General features: G+C 33.1%; 1 long non-coding RNA gene across 1 annotated transcript in view; it reads right to left on the bottom strand.

Moving 5' to 3' along the window:
* LOC129222491 (uncharacterized) overlaps nucleotides 1-17956 on the bottom strand; it is a 125784-nt gene extending 107828 nt beyond the window's left edge. Inside the window, exon 1 of the long non-coding RNA XR_008580590.1 lies at nucleotides 17668-17956. This is a non-coding gene — a long non-coding RNA (uncharacterized LOC129222491). The remainder of the gene's footprint in view (nucleotides 1-17667) is intronic.
* Between the last annotated feature and the right edge of the window lie 329 nt (nucleotides 17957-18285).

Below are 18285 nucleotides of genomic sequence, written 5' to 3'. Positions count from 1 at the left end.
AGAACTACCGTGTTGTAATTTATCTAGGCGAAAATAAAATTTGTTTCGTCTTTAAATTCCATCATCTTTTCCTTTAATAATGTACTGATTAGTTAGATAATCCTTAAAGTATTCTCGACATTGGTGCCCAAACTCAGAAAGATTTCAGCCGAGAAACAAATACGGTACTTTCTGCTAGGTACGGTACTTTCTGCTCATTTGGTTAGGAAAACCTAAAGCACCAATCACATAGTTCAACTACGACGACAGAACACACGTTTTGCGTGAACCTTCCAGTACTTTATTTTAAAATATATCACGGGAACTTAAAATCGTTGCCTTCAAGAAATGAAGGCTTCACTCTCTATCTCTCTCTCTCTCAACGTTTTACCTATTCTCAATTGACATATATCACAGTAGGAAATTTCATTACAAAAAGCAGAGCTGGTTTTCTTATTGTCCTTTGGCAACGGGTTAAATATTTATTTAATTTTCTCGCTCAACAATAGGTAAAAATAAATTTTTATCATTTGGGAGATATAACCATCCAATGTTTGTATTAATTAATTAATTTACAAAAACGTTTCCGATTCAATCCATCGTGCTTCGAAACCATGCTTGCCACAACTTAATTACACACAAAGAATTTGATCAAAATCGGTCTGGCCGTTTTTAAGCCTTATGGTGACAAACGTCTGCACAGAAGTTTTTTATACAAAGGTTCCAAAAAGTGTTCGTACACTGACAACTTTCAATGAAATAAGACCCTATCCATTGGTTGGAATTATTATTTCGGTATAGGTATTAAATTATAAAATCTATGATCAATTTTCAACAAAACTACATGAAAAATTCTTTAAAAATATTTAAACTTAATTTTTTTTAATTAAAAAACAAAAAGTGCCGGAAATTTTACCTCACAAAATTTTTTTTACACTTTAAAAAATGTCTATATATTATTGAATAATCTAACTTTTTTAAAGTTATTATTTAGTAGAATATCATTCAGTATCAACAACACCTTTTAAACGTCTGGGAATAGATTTCATTCTTTTTTCTACCCTTTTTTTGCGTAATTTCTGAGTAAGTGTTCAACCACACTTCGAGTGTTACTGTTTCTAGCTTTATTTTCGTTTCAAAGTCGTATTTTTGTAATCTAGTCTCCAGATATCTCTAAATACGTTACATTAAGTTCAAATCTGGAGATTGAAGTGGTATTTTCTAAACTTTAGGACAATTTTTGAAGCACTATAGACGCAAACGTTGAAAGCCGTGTGCTTCTTATCGTTATCTTGATAAAAAAAACAAAGTTGTTTCCGATAACCAAATTTTTAGCTAAGAGCTAAAAATTTGTTTTTAAAATATTTAAATGAACAGTATGATTTATTATTTCATCAAAAAATTCCAAACTACCAAGTCTTGATGCTGATGTGCACCCTCACACAAGAATCCCTTCTCCGTCCTGATAAACTGATCCAACTAAGTTCTTAAGATCAAGTTCCTCATTTTTTCTTCTATTGACAATTATTCAACAATTTAACCAAAAATGTTGAATTTAATTTCATCTGTAAGTAAGACGTTATTCCAAAACGCTTTGGAGCTCATTTATCATTTATTTTGCGACAAAAATGTAAGCCTTCCGTTTTTTGCACAAACAAGAAATTTCTGAGGGAAGACTTCCCTTTTAATCCAGTTAATCAGAGAACTTGGCGAACAATTTTAGGTGAAAATTAAATGTAAGTTTTTTTAATTAAATTCTGGAGAAACTGTTACGGCATTCAAATGTGTATTTTTCATAAATTTTTTAACTGTAAATCTCCGATCATGCTTTGTCAACTTTGCCGGTTGACCTTTTCTTGCCTTGTTTTCGATCCGATTCTTTTCTTTAAAGCATTTTATCAAGCACTTTACTATAGAATGGAATAAATTAACTAATTTAGAGACATTTCAAACCAGTTTACCTTCACTGTGAGGAAAAAATTCAAATTTCGAATGGTGTTTGTGGTTTTTTACGAATACCAGCCATTTTAAAGTAATAAGAAGTAATAAGCACAATATTAATTAATAAATAAACAAAAAATTAAAGCCTAATGACTTTTAAGGGTCAACACAATGCAAAAATAGTAAAAAAACGACATATGATAATTTTAATCATGAATTTATTCGAAAATATTTGAGTGTACGATGACTTTTGTAGCGTATTATTTCTCTGTCTCTTCGTTTTTTGACCCATTTCAAAAAGAAGATCCGTCAATATTTTGAAAAAACTACAGGGTTTTATTTAGAATGACGTAGGAATGATATGAAAAAATATTGGACTTCATATTCGAATTCAGTTTTGCGTTATTTTGGTTTTACTAAAAAATTTCAAAATGTATGAACACTTTTGTGAGCCACTGTATATTAAGATTTAATAACAGTGAATTTATTAACGATTCCAGTGATGTAAGATTTGTTATTTTATGGGTCATTTTCTCTAAACTGTTAAATTTCTTGTCCTTGCTCCAATAATAACAAATTAACTTGTACAGAAATAAAACTGACGTTAGAATGCTTTAACAACATGTTTTTATGTTTGCAAAATAAGCTACAACAAACACTATATTATTATTATTAATTTAAATAATTTTTTTACACGATAAATGTCATTCCCCTGTGTGTCCCTACCTCCACCTTAAAACAAAATTAGCTCTAAAGATTTAGTAAACCATGTGTATTTGTAAAGAAATTGTTGTTTAACCTCTTAACAACTGTTGTGCAATGTTGTAAAATAGAAAATAGACTTTTCAAGGTTTGCACAATTTTTTAAAAAAAATAGTAAAAAATGTCCTTTGATTTTTTGTCATTCCCCTGCCTAAGAATGGAATTAATGTTTCTGACATCTGGTAATAGTTATATTAGCCCATAATTTAGTCTTTGAATTGTGGTCTCATCGTAGAAATAATCTCAATTGGTTCTTTTTGCAAAAAATACACGGAGTGAAGTATAAGTGGGGAATCTCAAGTTAAATCTTGTTAAGTATTTTTAATGAATGTCCATACCCTGTCTCTGATAATTTATTTAATTTTGTAATTATCGCTCAATGAGTGATTGACTTTTGTTTGTATACAGTTTTTCCGCTTTATTTTAAGTGACATTGATTTTTGTTGTTTGCAGTTATGACAATATATAAGTTAACTTTAAGTTTTCTCATTCCCCTGCCATGTGTATGGGAAGCAAATGACCACAATAACTTTTTTTTTTTTTGCGCACCACGACATTGGATCTTTTTCAATTTCATAAAAGTAGTGTTTCCTTTCCCACAGAAATTATAATATCGTCAGTAAAATGCATTATTTCCTCAAACGATCATTCCCCTGTTACAGTGAATGCCTATCCTTGTGCCCTGTCCAAATTGCGCTGTTTAGGGAAAATGACCCCTATACATTTTGAACAAGAAGTTCCGTCTAGAACTATACGAGCTCCCGTATACCCATACTACTTTCTAGTACCTGATCAATATTCTCAAAAATAGCAAAAATCGCAAATTGTTTCAAACATATTCATTTAATATTTTAAGCTAATTTCTAGGAATAAAATATTCCTCACTTATCTAAAAAAAAATTAATTTGAATTTTGACATCTTGAATTCAAATTATGTTTTTCGCAATCACGAGTGTGTGTGTTTATGTGTGTGGGAGGTATGTGTGTAGGGGGGTATGTGTATGTTTGTAGGCGGGTATGTGTATGTGTGTAGGCATATGTGTTTGTGTCTGCGTGCAGGTATGAATGTGTGGGTAGTTGTGTGTATGAGTGTTTGTGTGTGGGGGGGGAGAATGTGTATGTGTGTGTAGGCATATGTGTTTGTGTCTGTGTGCAGGCATGAGTGTGTGGGTAGTGGTGTGTAGGTGTCTGTGTATGTGTAGGTGTCTGTATGCATGCGTGTATGTGTTTGTGTGTGTAGGTGTATGTATGTATGAGTGTGTATGTACGTGCGTGTATGTATGCGTGTAAGTGTAGGATATGGACGCAACCTGGAGACGGTTTTCGCTCGAGGAGCAGCATCGTGAGGCCGGCCGGTCGACGCGACGGTGGTGCTGCAGAGGGTGTTGGCGGGAAAATAAAATGATAGGACATCAAAACAGTCAAATAAAAGCAATAAGCAATCGTGATTCCTCCAAAAAAAAAAACGAATAAATAAAAAAGCAGCATCTTTTAAACAAAGCAGTTAGTACACTTTTTTCCATTAAAAAATCTTTAACAGCTTTCAAAACGAAAAAATAATATTTAAAATTAATAAGCTCATTAAAATAAATACATCATATCAAAAAAAAATTGTTTATTTTTCTCCTGTCGACAAATTTAATTTTCAAAATGAATTAATGCACTTACCAAAATAAATAAAAACAATAAAATGTCAACTTAAAAGAATACTTTTCATTGTCAAAAAAAAAAAAAAAAAAATCGTCTGCTCATATCTTTATGCACAAACATAAATGTCTTTCTTGTTTATTCGCCGAAAACTGAATACCTAAATTAAAACTTAAGCGTGAAAATAAAAACAAGTCATATCAACAATAATTAATTCACAGTTAAAACCATAGCTGCGGAGTCGGAGTTGGAGTCAATCTCATTTTGGAATAAAGGAGTCGGAGACGAATATCCAAGAATCGGAGTCAGTCATTTGTCCTCCGTGTATAAATTTCTGCCAAAGATACGAAGCCAGAGTCGAAGTCGGGGAGTCGGAGTCTGATTAATTGTCGGGCACAGGAGTCGGATTCGGAGTCAGGTGCCCCTAAATTCTCGGAGTCGGAGTATAGAGTTTGTCGTCAAGAGCTATTTCCAACAAAATTTGTTTGAAATAAATCCGCCTTCAAGTACGGAATCTACATTGACTTTAAGTTTCAGGGTAGGCGCTAATGTTAAGGGATTTGAACTGTTCAAAATTGAACGGAAAATTGTTCAAATCAAAAAGATGTTTTATATACGAGTTTTCTATACCAGTTCGGAATTGCCTTGAATTTCCCCGTAGGCGCTAATGTTAAGTTTTTTTGAACTGTTCAAAATTGAGCGAAAAACAGTTCAAATCAAAAAGTGAAATATGCGAATGAGATTTCCTTGCCGAGATCTTTCGAACAAAAAAAAAGTTTGTTAAAATCAGACTATTCATTCAAAAGTTATTTGGGGGGGGGGACAGACCGACGGACCGACAGATAGACAAACCGACAGACATTTTTTCCCATCTCAATACCCTACTTTCCAATTTTTAATTTTTCGATATTTATTTAGTCATTTTATTTATTTTTGACTTTTTTTTGTTTTTCGCTATATTTTTAAAATGCATTAAGCCTTCTTACATGCTTTTTTCTTCTTTTTCTGGGTAAGTAGGCTAAAAACGAACTGGAATTTCATGAAAGAATAGGGGGAGTGAAAAATCTTACGCACCCATACATTGGGTTGGCGGATGGGAAGGGGGGTCAAGAGGTGCCAAAGTCATCCTTACCTAATCAATGAATTACCTCTTTCGGCCGTTTCGTCCTGTTTCATGAGTTGTACAAAACATGCTTTCAAAACAGTGATAAATGACCTCCTAACTCTATTGAAATTTTGCGGTGCTACGGATTACCACGAAACAATCAAAACAAAATCCTGCTTCATGGGGAGAGCTGGGAAGCAGGCCTATGCTTTCTCTATTTGATGTCTGCTCTCCGGTTGTCAATAACTGCCTTTGCGACAGATGTAGTGTTAGAACGGAAAGAAATGTACCAGTAAAAAAGTGTACTTAAGAAATTCCAGTACTATTCAATTGTTTAGGGATCCCTTTTTAGTGAGTGGAGTGGGAATGAAATTATTTGTGCTTTCTCTTGTATTCTTACAAGGTGAATGCAGAAACTCCTGCTCATCGACACTCTTGGGATAAAAAGGTTTAATCGTCATTATCCTTTTGAGGTAACATTTTTAATTAAAAATTGACAGTAAATAAAATACTAAAAAAAAAAAAACGAAAAAGCCAAATTGAAGCAAAAGTAAAAAGAACCATTTTTGCACATTAAATTGTTGCTTAAAATAGTAAATTCGTTTAGCTAATGTAAGGATATAGCAGTTTTTAAATTGATTCACGACGTAATTCTGATATGTTTAATACATAAATCAAAAATTTGTTTACCATTATCGAGAAAAAGGGACCCCATTAGTTTTGGATCTTTTTCAATAGATGGCCATATCATAGTCTCAGCCATCATGGTGTTCATGCATCATTAATATTACTATTACAGACTATCTGTTTTCGTGTGAAAGTGAAGTGAAGTTGTTTAGTAAATAATCGTGAAATATAATAAAAGACTAACAATTCAGGTAATTAATTTAGTGGAACGGAAATTTTCATTAATTAGTTAAACTCCTCCTTATGACTTACTAAGCTGATTTAATCTAAAATAGTTGAAAAGCTCCATAAGTGCTTACTTTTACACAGCTGTAGTAAATATATTTAAATTACTTCACTGCCATATTTTCTTCGCTCTACTTCATTCGGCTGTGTAATTTTAATCATAAAAGGTACTAAAAGTTTTCGTATGTATAAAGTTCAAATATCTTTACTGAGATAGAAATTGACGGGTTAGAATGATAGTGGGGTAAGTAAAAAGTTTTGCCGTTTGGGTTACAATGGATTTTTGTTCCTCTTTTTTCCTCTATTGAGCGTACTAAAAGCACAAAAAAAAGTTAAAAGGCATTGGTCACTACGAGCGCACGAAGATTCTCCAAGTGAGAATGATACTGCAGTAAGTAAATTTAGATGTCGCTTATTGGATCAGCAGCAAGAATGTTTTGTGCTATCTTTTAATTAACAGCAGTCCTTACATGCATTAATTTTCTTGCAGTAAATCCATGGTAAACGTAGAAGGATAGTGGCGCAATTAATTTAAAGTTTCTTTAAAACTTCTAAAAAAATGACTCATATGGCACGGAGTAAGAGCGGCGGAGGGGGGGTATCACCCCTCTTTAGTGGCCAAAAATAGCCTAAAAATGCATTTTGGGGACTTATATTTAAAAAACACTCAGCCCCCCATTGATGCCTAAAAATGACCCTTATGACCTCCTCTCCTTGAAGTGATCACTTCCAAAGGCAGAAATTGAATCCACTCTGGTTCATAATAATCAAAAAAGTAGCCATCTTTAAATACAAACCTCCTCTTGAAATTGAAATTCACGCAGTCTTGTTTCTTTTTCTCCTTCCGTACTAATTTATTTATTTTTGCCGATGTTCTTACAAAATTTTCATTTACTTCAAACTATGTCAGACTGACATACACTCCTCATATTCTAACCACGAGAAATGAAATTCATTTGGTTTCATTGCACAAAACGAAGGAAGGAGACACGATAAGACTTTCTCGTCCTTTGGTATCTTATTCAACATGGAAGCATCGACCTCAGAAGTCCAGAGTGCAAAATCAATGAGCTCTTTCTAATGAAGGAAATAAAACTGATTGAAATTTAAAGTTGCATCCACTTTCATATTAAAACTATGATGACACGGTCGATTGCTTTTGACGCATACCGAAATGAGTTTTCGTGGTCGCTTCGATTTAGTTGAGTCGGCTTGGATAAAACCAACTTTCAAGATGACGCGCAAAATCCAAATTATTCATTAATGATAGCATTTGTCCGACAGAAACCGCCCGAGCATTTAAACAGCGTATTAAGTCACAATTTGGGCGGTAGAGATTGTGAATGGGTATATGACAGTTGGGAGGTTTGTATTAGTAGATAATGTAAAGTAAAAATTGCGTGTGTGTGTGTTAACATGATTGCAATGAGAAGTACTCTCAGGTTAATGAATACACATATAATCTGCTATTTACTATAAGTGTATTAGTGAGAAACAAAAAAGAAAACTACAGCAAGTTAAGTTTATGAAAAATGTCAAATTTATCATTGGTAGCATTCTTTTTGCGTGGATCAAGCAATCGTATTTGTCATGAATTCAAAAACCTCTATTTGGTGTGTGGCTTTATTGTCGATATATCAAGGGTTCATATTGTGGGTGCCTTAGAAAGAAGTGAGGGGTGAGTAACCATGGTAACAACAATATTTATATAACAGAATGGGGGTCATGAAAAAATTCTAAGTATTTAAAAAGTGCCGCGAACCGGAAAAGTTCGAGAACCCCTGGTCTATTATATTTATATCTATATCTATATATAAAAATGGAGTTTGGTAAATTTGTTCCCTAAGATCTCAGAAACTACCCGGCAGATTTGGCTGAAACTTTCACCGTTTGTTCTTTTTGGAACTGGGGAGGTTTGTAGACCAGTTCGAAAAAAATCCGATTGATAGTTCCTTTTTTATTCTAATTTGTCCAAATTTTCGCATAAATGCCCAATATGACGGTGAAAAAATACGTGCACATATTAAAATTATGTGTCTATCTAAAGCGCTTATTTTTCTGCTGAAGATGGCATCTGTTAGAAAGTTCTAAGTTGTATGAAAAACGAGTTATGAGCTTTTTTGTTCCATGTTCGAAGGCTTTCCTCAACCCCAATTCATTAATTAGTGTATCATCAACTCTCAGTTCATAGTTAGAATTGTTGAATGTTTTTGTGTTTCGTCTGACTGTTTGAGGCTTTTCTCAAGTCAAATCTTAAAGTAACGTTTTCCCCCAAGATTGGCTAATAATAACTAGATTTGGTTGATTATTTTCCATTTAAATGGAACTTTAGTGTAATTAATGTTTTTTTTATTATTTGTGCTGATTGGATTTTTTAATCATTATCCAATCTAACAGCAGAAATCTCGCCAAAATTTATGCAGAAAAATTTCAGTAGCGGATGCATTTGGCAGTTTTTTCAACTGTCGCGGTTTTTGAAGTCAAAGACTACGTAATTCGCAACTCCAATAAACTATAGGGGGCGCTTCGATAAAACAAACAAATGCCGGAACTTATAACTTGCTTTAAAGCTAATGAATGTCAGTAATTTTTCATCGTGTTTGTGGGAAGCTTTCTTTTCTATTCCTCTGAAATTACACACCACAAACTGTTTGAAGCCTGTAATTTAGCCCAAAGAAAACACGTGGAACAATATGTTTTACCTTTTTCGGCAGTATTGTTAATCACCGCAAGGTAGCGTATTCGAGCTCTGGAGTTGGGAATAATGTTTGTAAGCTTTCACCATGTAAACAAAATATCGTCAATCAAAGAATCTTTAAAGACTTTTGTTTAGCGCCATTTTATGGTGACCAAAAGTATCTTAGCATATGACGACAATATCTCTTTAACAAAAATTAGTAATATAGCGTTTTTCAAAGTAAGGAGGGGAAGCATTATCCAAGGTATCCCAAAACGATTCCCGCAAATTCGGTAACATTTTAAATCGCACCAACAACCCACAAAAATTGAAATTTTCCAAAGTAACTAAAGCAAGTTTAAGGGGATCACGGGCGCGCGGCTACATTTTTTTAAACAGTTCGTTCTTCAATAGACATACAGAGAAAGTAAGACTCCGTGTAAAAAAATAAATAAGTATTAACTGACAAATCTTTTTAAACATGTGAAGTTTAATTTCATATTTCGGAAATTCTTCAAATTTGTATACGCTTAAATTTTGTGTTTTCGTTTCTAAATTAATACTATTTTGCTCTTTTTACTTACTGCTACTTCAGTTTTATGAGTAAGGAAGAAGCTAGATTTTAAATCACGTCAAAGAGGTGTGTTTTAAGTTCTTTCATTTAAAACAGAAAACAAATGAAAGTAACGATTGTTTCTCATAATTATTGCTAACCCAGGCAACGCCGGGTATTTTTGCTAGTATTTGATAAAATACAATATTATAAAAGGAAAAAATGATAGTAAAAGATACCTTTACCGCTTTTTCATATTAATTTTCACTTACAGCTCGAATAGTTTACGAAAGTCAAACCAAGGGTGCTTGAGAGCCGTTACCTGCGGTGAAAAGCTAGAAGATCAAAATGATCCTTGACTTTCTTTAGAGGTGTGAAATATAGTACAGGGTATATAGTATAGGAGTCTTGAATATTTTTGTTTTAAGTCGTATTTTGTCACTTGCCGTAATTTAAAACAAAATAACAATATCCAACGACGAGATTAATTTCTCGTTTCCTTTTCGAACCATAAAAACGCATTTATAAAGATAAAACCAGAAATCAAACATTTCATACCTAATAATCTTCACTTTTAATTCATATTTTTATTGTTTGTCATTCATTTTCAAAAATAAAGCAACTTACAATCACCAATGGCAACATTGATTCAAATGGTGTTTAACTTATTCGAGGGAAATTTTTAATGCAATTAGAGGAAAATTTTACCTCTAACTTTATTCTTTTGTCCAGGTTTCACAAAATGGTAAAATATTAAAGTTACTCATTTCATGAATTGCATTAACTGTTTTATTATATTTATATGTTATATCGAAGTTTGGTAAGGGTGACTGTCCCTCCAAAGAGAAATGGCGCACCCCCCTTCCCCGCTAAAAAGGTGACGAAGCCTCCCCCTCCCTCAAAAGAGAAAATTTTCTCTGAAAACAGCCCCCGTAAATTGGAACGGCTCAGTCTACGCCGAGCCCCCCTCCCATCTCACTAGTTGATACAACTGATTTAGGACTACTTTGTCAGTAATTCATCTTTGACTATTTTGTCAAAATTCGTAATTTAAATATAGGTGCCGTTGCAGTCATCTTTGTTATCTGCGCAAAGGAAAGAAGTAAAACAAAAGACCCACCTGTTTACGTGGGATGTGATCTGTCCTATGAGATTGGACAGGATAATGAGTTCATCTACACAAAATTGAAAAGTTTTACCTTTTTGGCTAATTTTTTAACCACCGCTAGGTGTCGTATTTAAGCTCAAGAATTGCGAATAACATCAAAGGGGATTATGTAATGATTAAAACAAACTTAAAAAAATTTGCGTTTACAGTTTTCCTCATCAGTGCACTTTAATGCTATTAATTAATTTTGAAAAATAAAGCAAGAACGATCATTAATGGCAATATTCGCTTATGTTTCGGCTTTAAATTAACCTATTTGAACAAAACTTATCAGTAATCCAGGGTTTTTTTTTTTTTTTTTTTTGCCTTTGAATTTATACTTTTGACATGTTTTACGTAGTAACAAAATATTAAAGTTGTAAATTTTAAATTACGTTTATTTATTTTTTAATTTAAATGATGTTATACTATATTTAGAACTATATTTTCAACTTTTTTTTGTTTTGACTTTAGTTAAAAAAAGATTTAACTCGGTTTAGTTATGATTAAAACATAATCAAAATTTTTTGAGTCTACGATTTTGTCCACCAGTGTTATTGCTAATTGAACAACTATAACTTTGTTATGATGCTTTGCACTGATTTTGTAAAAAGCTAAAAAAAGAGAAGGAAAAGAAAGAAAGTAAAAGAAAAATGATGCAATTAAAGTGGTTGAAAATGGATTCTGTTCGCTAATCGTTCAGTACGCAAGCGATTAGCTTGCTAATAGTTCACCAAGTACATTTTTCTTTCTTTTATCCCGAACGATAATTTCCTTATTAGGTAGCTATTTTTGTTATGATGGAGGAAATTTTCTTCGATTGCAATACCATCAATAAATTGGATATCTGTTGCATTTAACATCAAATTTCTGAGAAGAAATAACTATTGATACACAAATGTTTTGTGGAAGGACAACTTTGCGTTTAAAAATGAATAAATCATGCCAAATGAATTGTAAACGATTTCTTTTGTACTAATCGTAGATTTTCATAAACATTATACGTGATAAGAATTAGGAATGACTTATTCCATTCGTTTTCTACAATCAGAGTTAGTCATTAGGGGTAGCTTTGGCATACAATTATCTATTTTTAACTTCTCTACTTGTTTGCAAAAAAGTTATTGCACTGCTCGTATTGACATAAAACTGAGGAGAAACTCTTAAAAATATTGCATAGTTATCCAAAGTTATAAAATAATATTTATAAAATACATTTAAAAAGAATTTTTAACCCGGTTCAAAGTAGTTTGACAACGTAGGGTAATTTTGAGCCATGTGTGATATATGAAACCTAAACTGTGTTATGAAAGTAGTGCAAATTTAAATGTGTAAACTAAATTATGTTAAAAAGTAGTTCAAATTTGAATGTGTAAGCTAATTTGTGTTGCAAAAGTTGTGCAAATTTGAAGGTGTTCACTAAATTGCGTTATAAAAGTAGCACAAGTTTGAATGTGTAAACTCAATTATGTTATAAAAATAGAGCACATTTGAATGTGTAAACTACATTGTGTAGTGCAAATTTGAATGTGTAAAAACTACTCATTTTTTATTCTCAGCATCATAAGAGTTCTATAATTATTTTATCGCATAGAATATTAAAATATAAGAGACGAGATGTTTTAACAAATGGAAAATCAGCATTCAAGTCAATGAGAGAATTGACAACCTGCCCCTCTCCCCTTCGCCAGGTTTTTTAATAAAATCTTCGGTGTTGCGAAAAATTGGATTCTTAGAAGTAAGTAATCTAAATATAAACCGTTCTGGATCCAAAATCATGCTACCCTTAAAAAGATATCTTCTAATGCTCGTCTTACGGCATAGCTTTTCAAAAAAAACCTGAGGATATCCAAAATTGGAGAAAAGGCGTTGCTACCTTTTGCAAAGAAATTTTTTTTTATCAAAAAGAGACTGCTTCAGTGCTTTCATTTCTAAAACTGATTACCGAAAGGATGGTAAAAAGGTTTTCATATGTGTGAATAGGTTGCAGAATAAATCCATGGTTCCTCCTAGAGAACTGATAAGAGTTGGTAGAGATACTTTAACAAATGACAGAGATATTGCCAAGGCTTTTAACTCGTTTTTTTTTTCCTTCAAAAAATTATTTTTCTGAAAAACATTTTCGCAGAAAATTCATAGGAGGAATATTCGGAACTTAGCTTCGTCCCTAACCCCCGGACATGAGTTTTTTTTATAAAAATTTTGTCATTTCGGAACTTAAAGAAGCTTTTCGACGTGTAAATTGTCGCGAGTCCCCCGGACTACAAGGGTTCCATCCTGAATTTCTGAAACAACTTAGCAAAATTGCGCTTATTGTGCTTTTGGAACTTTTTAATTACAGATAGAATTCAAAGGTTCCTGTGGCTTGGAAAAAGGCTATTATTATCTCTTTATACATGAAAGATATAAGACCTTTTATTGAAGGTCATGAAAAGAATCATCTCGTCTCGCCTGAATTGGTATCTTGAATCAAATGGTCTTCCTTCTCCAACTCAATCCGGATATTGAAAATATCAGTTTACTAACTATCAAATAATTCATTTGAGTCAGCCCATTAAGGATTCCCTGGATGAGAGAGGCTCTGTTTTGGACTTTTTCGTAGATTTTGAGGCAGCTTTTGATAGTGTTTGGCAACTCAAGTGCATTTATATATTACAATCCTTGAAGATTTGCAGCAATATGAATTCCTGGGATTAAGAACTTTCTGTGCCAATTCAGCGTTTCTGTGCTCCCCGTTTCGGTGATACCACTTCTTGTTATAAACAAACTGAAACTAGTCTACCCTAAGGTACTGTAATCAGCTTTACATTATTCAACATCGTTACTAATGAACTTCCTGACATTTTCACTTCTGATGAATTGACTAATACAACCCTCTTTGCTGCCGAACTCGCTATTTGGCGCAGTGCATCAAAAGCGGATCCCAAATTGAAAAATATACTGAATACTCGAGAGGTTATGTTCCTGGTTTATCGAAGGGGAGCACATGATACTAAATGGGGATTTACTCGAACGTGGAGACCTATAATGTATTTTGTAGTTTAGGTTATAAGAGGAAGAAAATGTGATATAATGTTCCTCTTTAGTGGTGGAGAAAGCGCTTACAGATTTTCAAAAATGTAAAAATAAAACAGTTACATGGATTTACTTCAGCGTGCCAGATATTGATAATGTAGATGCTCCAATGTATCTGATACTAAAGGTATGTTCAAGTTCCTCTGCCGACTTGAGTGGGAGGGGGAGGGAATAAATAAAATAAAAAAAAGGATTCGAGCGCGTCAGATATTCAGAGAGAGAGAGTTCAAGTGAACCCTTAAATTGCTCCCATTCGAAAAACTGAAGCTTCGGAAGTGACGCGAGCTCATAGCAATTTTTTGAAAATGCAAGAAAAAATCGTTATGTTGAAATATTTGAGCGTGTCTGATTTTCATCCAGAAGGTACAGCTTAATGTTCCAGTCATCATAGCCTAATATTTGACAACTATTTATAGGGTTACCACACCTCTACTAATTTGGGGATGCAAACAATTTACAGGAATTCGTTTCTTTGTGTTGCTTCTCAGGTTCCGGAAGTTAGAACCTGAAGTTAACTGAGAAAAACGTCCCACTGTATCCCGAACTATCCTCGAGCTGCTGCGTTGGCCGTTCTTAGACTTTTAACCGACCAATGCCAATTTCATTTTTTAATGCCAATTTCACTTAGTTACTATGAAAACGAAATTAAATTCATTTGTTCAGGCGTTGATTTCAGTTAATTACGTAACTATGTGAAATTTCTGTTGAAACATTTCAAAGAAAGAACACTTTTGCAATAACTAAGTCAAAAATACGTTACCGTAAACAAACTCCCAAAAATAAATTCCAAAACTGATGACGTAGGGACTTTATAATGGATATTATGGATATTTTACAAAATTGCGTACTTTTTACAAAATGTTTGACATGTAGCAATTGATAAGTGTTGGTCTTCAAGTTACAGCCACCTATAAAGCATTTTTAAACTGTAAAGATTTTTTATTTTTTTTTTGCCACCAAAAAAAAATTATGATTCTGCAAAGCAGTGTTGCTAAAAATTGTTAAAAATATTCCTGTATTGTCAATTAGACTGTTTAAAGCCCACTTTCCTTTTTAAAAAGCTCAATTGCTATCTTTAAACATTTTCCTCGCTCTTTGGGAACTTTTCCGCTTCGATGGCTGCGTGTAGTCCTTAAGAATGGTAACACCAATGCTGTAGTCAGATGCACTTCTGAAGTGCACACGAGTCACGTACACTCTATTTACTTACAAATTTTCTTCAATTGTTTAACTTCTATAAATTTCGATTTTACTTGAAAATACTGCAATTTCATCCATCTATACATAAATCCAGAGATTGTAAAAGATACGAATTGTATGGTACAAAACTACTAAGAAATTCTTCTGGAAATGATGTGTCCTCCATGTTTTTCAAGCAATCAGGCTTTTTTTTTTTTTTTTCATGTTGTGAAATTACTCCTTGGCATGTTTTTAGGAGTAAAATTCATTTTAGAGCCGTGAAAACTATCTACGAAAAAACTTGGAAGACCATAGTAGCAATCAAATTCATAAAAAACAAACTTTCGAAGAATGAAATGGAAGATGGCGAATTAGGAAGAGATGTGTATTATTTTTAAATATGTCTAGGTTCCATCACACATACACACAAAAGTCCACACACCCCTGTCTTTACTAACCAATCGCGGCCAGCTTGAAACAGCTGTATGAACTTTTGAATGTAATACCACTTTATCTTATTGTCTTAAAGGCTGTTCATAAATCTGTACCTCACAGCCGGAACAGTGTGACTTACCTAATCGCTAGTTTACAGGAAAGAGGGAAAACGTTTGTCCGTCTCATGCTAAGGATGGGACGCGCGCTCTTTAAACCCTGATAAAAATTACAAAGGATTTTTTTTTTAGAATTACTTTCACAAGGCTCGATGCGAAATAGGATTCTACATAAAATGCACTCGTAATTTTTGGACTTAGCTAGTCTAGCTCGGAGGTACAGAAATGATGGTACACTTTTTTATTTCAACTTTTTCCACCTTTCCCCCCTTTTTCACAAAGTGTCACATTTCATCATACCCCTTCTTTCCCTTTTGGCCCAAACTGTCACAATTTCACGATCCCCCTCGCCCCTCAAAGTGTAAAATCATTTGTGGACAGCACCTAACTATATTGAATCTTTACAAATATATATAACATGGGCGTTCAAAATAATAAAGGACACACTCCACAGAGTAATCACTAGCTAGAGGCTAGATTTGATCAAGATTTATGAAATCTTACTGCTTTTTCTTTTCTTCTTTTCTACAGTATAATATATTAAATTTTTTTGAACCGCTCTAATGCACACAACAAATTGTTTATTTTACTTCTTTAAAGTCAACATAAAGTGTAAAGGTCAATTAACCAACGAAGTACAGTAAAAAATTTTTTAGTAAGTTATATTTTAATGGACTCAGTAATAAATAATATCAGGTATAAAACTGCATTTTTCTGTGCTAAGGTCACTTCAAATGACGTTCTCCGTAAAAAAAAAAAAAAAGGAATTTACTAAATTATAGTGTACGTTATTTTTGTAGGTTTTACTTTTCAAACCTCTCATTTTACGTACAACTCTTGCATACTTCTTCCTTAGCATTGCATAAACATACTTTCAATGTATAACATGTTAATTTTCAGCACCTTACTTATCAATGTTACAATAAAATTACTACCGAGTCTTATTCAAACGATATGGGTAATACGGCTCTAAAATTTTGCGTTCGCAGTGGCGGATTTATAGGTTTGGAGGCCTGTCGCAAATGCATTTTGGGGGCAATGTAAAGCATTTATCGTGCGTATTCTTGTATCCCCTTCAGAGGTGCCCACCTGCGGGGGGTGGGTCATGGCACAGTAAGCACCATTGCATTTTAGGGGGGGGGGTGTTTGGGAGCTCTTTCTTTTTTGGGGGATCTTCACGATGTTTAGGGGGTGCGCCCCTGCTCTTAAGGAAGTTGAGCATTCCTGCCACTTCGGGGCCTCTTGCAATTGCGACATTGTAAATCCACCACTGTATCTTCGAAGGAAAATTTGAGTGACAAACTTTTTTTCCATTTATTTCTTCTTCCACACACTGTTTATGCATTCAAAAAATTGTATTTGTTCGTGCAACATATTATTACATTCCGTTCACTATTAATTTCTGTTTCTTTATTTAAATCTCCGTAAGAGTGAAATAAAATATTTTCAAAAAGAAAAAAAAATCTGTCAGTTTTCCCTTTTTAGTTTTATTTGCGAGCTAGAACAAATTAATGAATTAAACGTTTAGTTTCTTGCATTTTTATCCCCACGGTCTATATTTTATTTTTAGTTTAATTTAAAAACTAAGAAAAAATTTTAATCAAACCTTTGTTCTTCGTTTTTTACATATTTTCTTCTCTATCTGTCAGTTTTGCTTTTTTTTTTTTTTTTCATTTTGAAAAATAAGGAATTTTCACGAATCAAGCGTTCCTTTTCTTGCACGTTTTTTTCTTTCATTCATCGGTTCTTCACATTATAATTCAATTCGAAAAGTAAGAAAATTTTGTGAATCATACGTTTCTTTCTTTCTTTTACATTAGTTTTTTTTTTTTTTTTCGTTGTTTAGTCTTTTTTTTTTTTTTTTTTTTTTTGAGAACTAAGAAAATTTTATGAAGCAAAAGTTTCTATCCCGAAATGTTTCTTCCTACAGATATTTCTTTAAACTTTAGAAATTTTCCAACAATTATGATTATAATAATAATACAAGAAAAAAACATTTTTGACGTCGTTGAGAAAAAGTATTTTGTTATCAATTCATAAAATTTCTTTTGCTGCTAATATATATATACACTAAAGCATTAAAACTAGTCAGTGCTACTTTGAAAAAATAACAATAAAGTATGTAAATTGTGTACTTACCGGATGTTTCGACTTTCATCAAGAATATCAATACTACCGTGAGCGAACAATACACGAACATATTCTTTCTGCGAGTCATCATTTTAGCAACAAAAAACTATTACAAAGAATGAAACAATTTTTTTTCTCACGCAGCGGTATCTTGATCTGTTAATGTTATTGTAAAATGTTATTTAAAAAAGAGAGTTTTTGGCGGGAACAGCGAAGGGAATGTTTTGGAAGCCAGTGTTCGGAAGCGAATTGGAACGAAGCAGACGCGCAAAGCTGAAAACTTTGAGAGAACTCCCGCTTTTCGCTCCGGATCTCGAAGCTCAGGTGTCCATCGTGAGCACACACGGTGGGCGATTCTCTCGCTCCCATTGGTCGAGAGCAGACAGGTAGGTGGTGCCTGCCATCTAGCGTCGGGATGTCAATTAACACCCACGTAATAACGAAAAGCATTTCAAAGCAATTTTGATTTGACTGTGAAATAAAAAGGGGGAGGTAGTTTACTTTCGTTCTCATGATGTAAATTTCTATTTTGGAAAAAAGAGAAAGCGCAAAAACTTAAATTGAAACTTACAAAGAAACATTCTTATTAGTAAAAATCATTTATTAATATTGTGAACATTTTGACTT

This window comes from Uloborus diversus, chromosome 5 (assembly GCF_026930045.1).
Source record: "Uloborus diversus isolate 005 chromosome 5, Udiv.v.3.1, whole genome shotgun sequence".
In the NCBI taxonomy this organism is placed as follows: Eukaryota; Metazoa; Arthropoda; class Arachnida; order Araneae; family Uloboridae; genus Uloborus; species Uloborus diversus.
The sequence above is the reverse complement of the archived record's forward strand: the minus strand, read 5'-3'. Positions and strand labels throughout refer to the sequence as shown.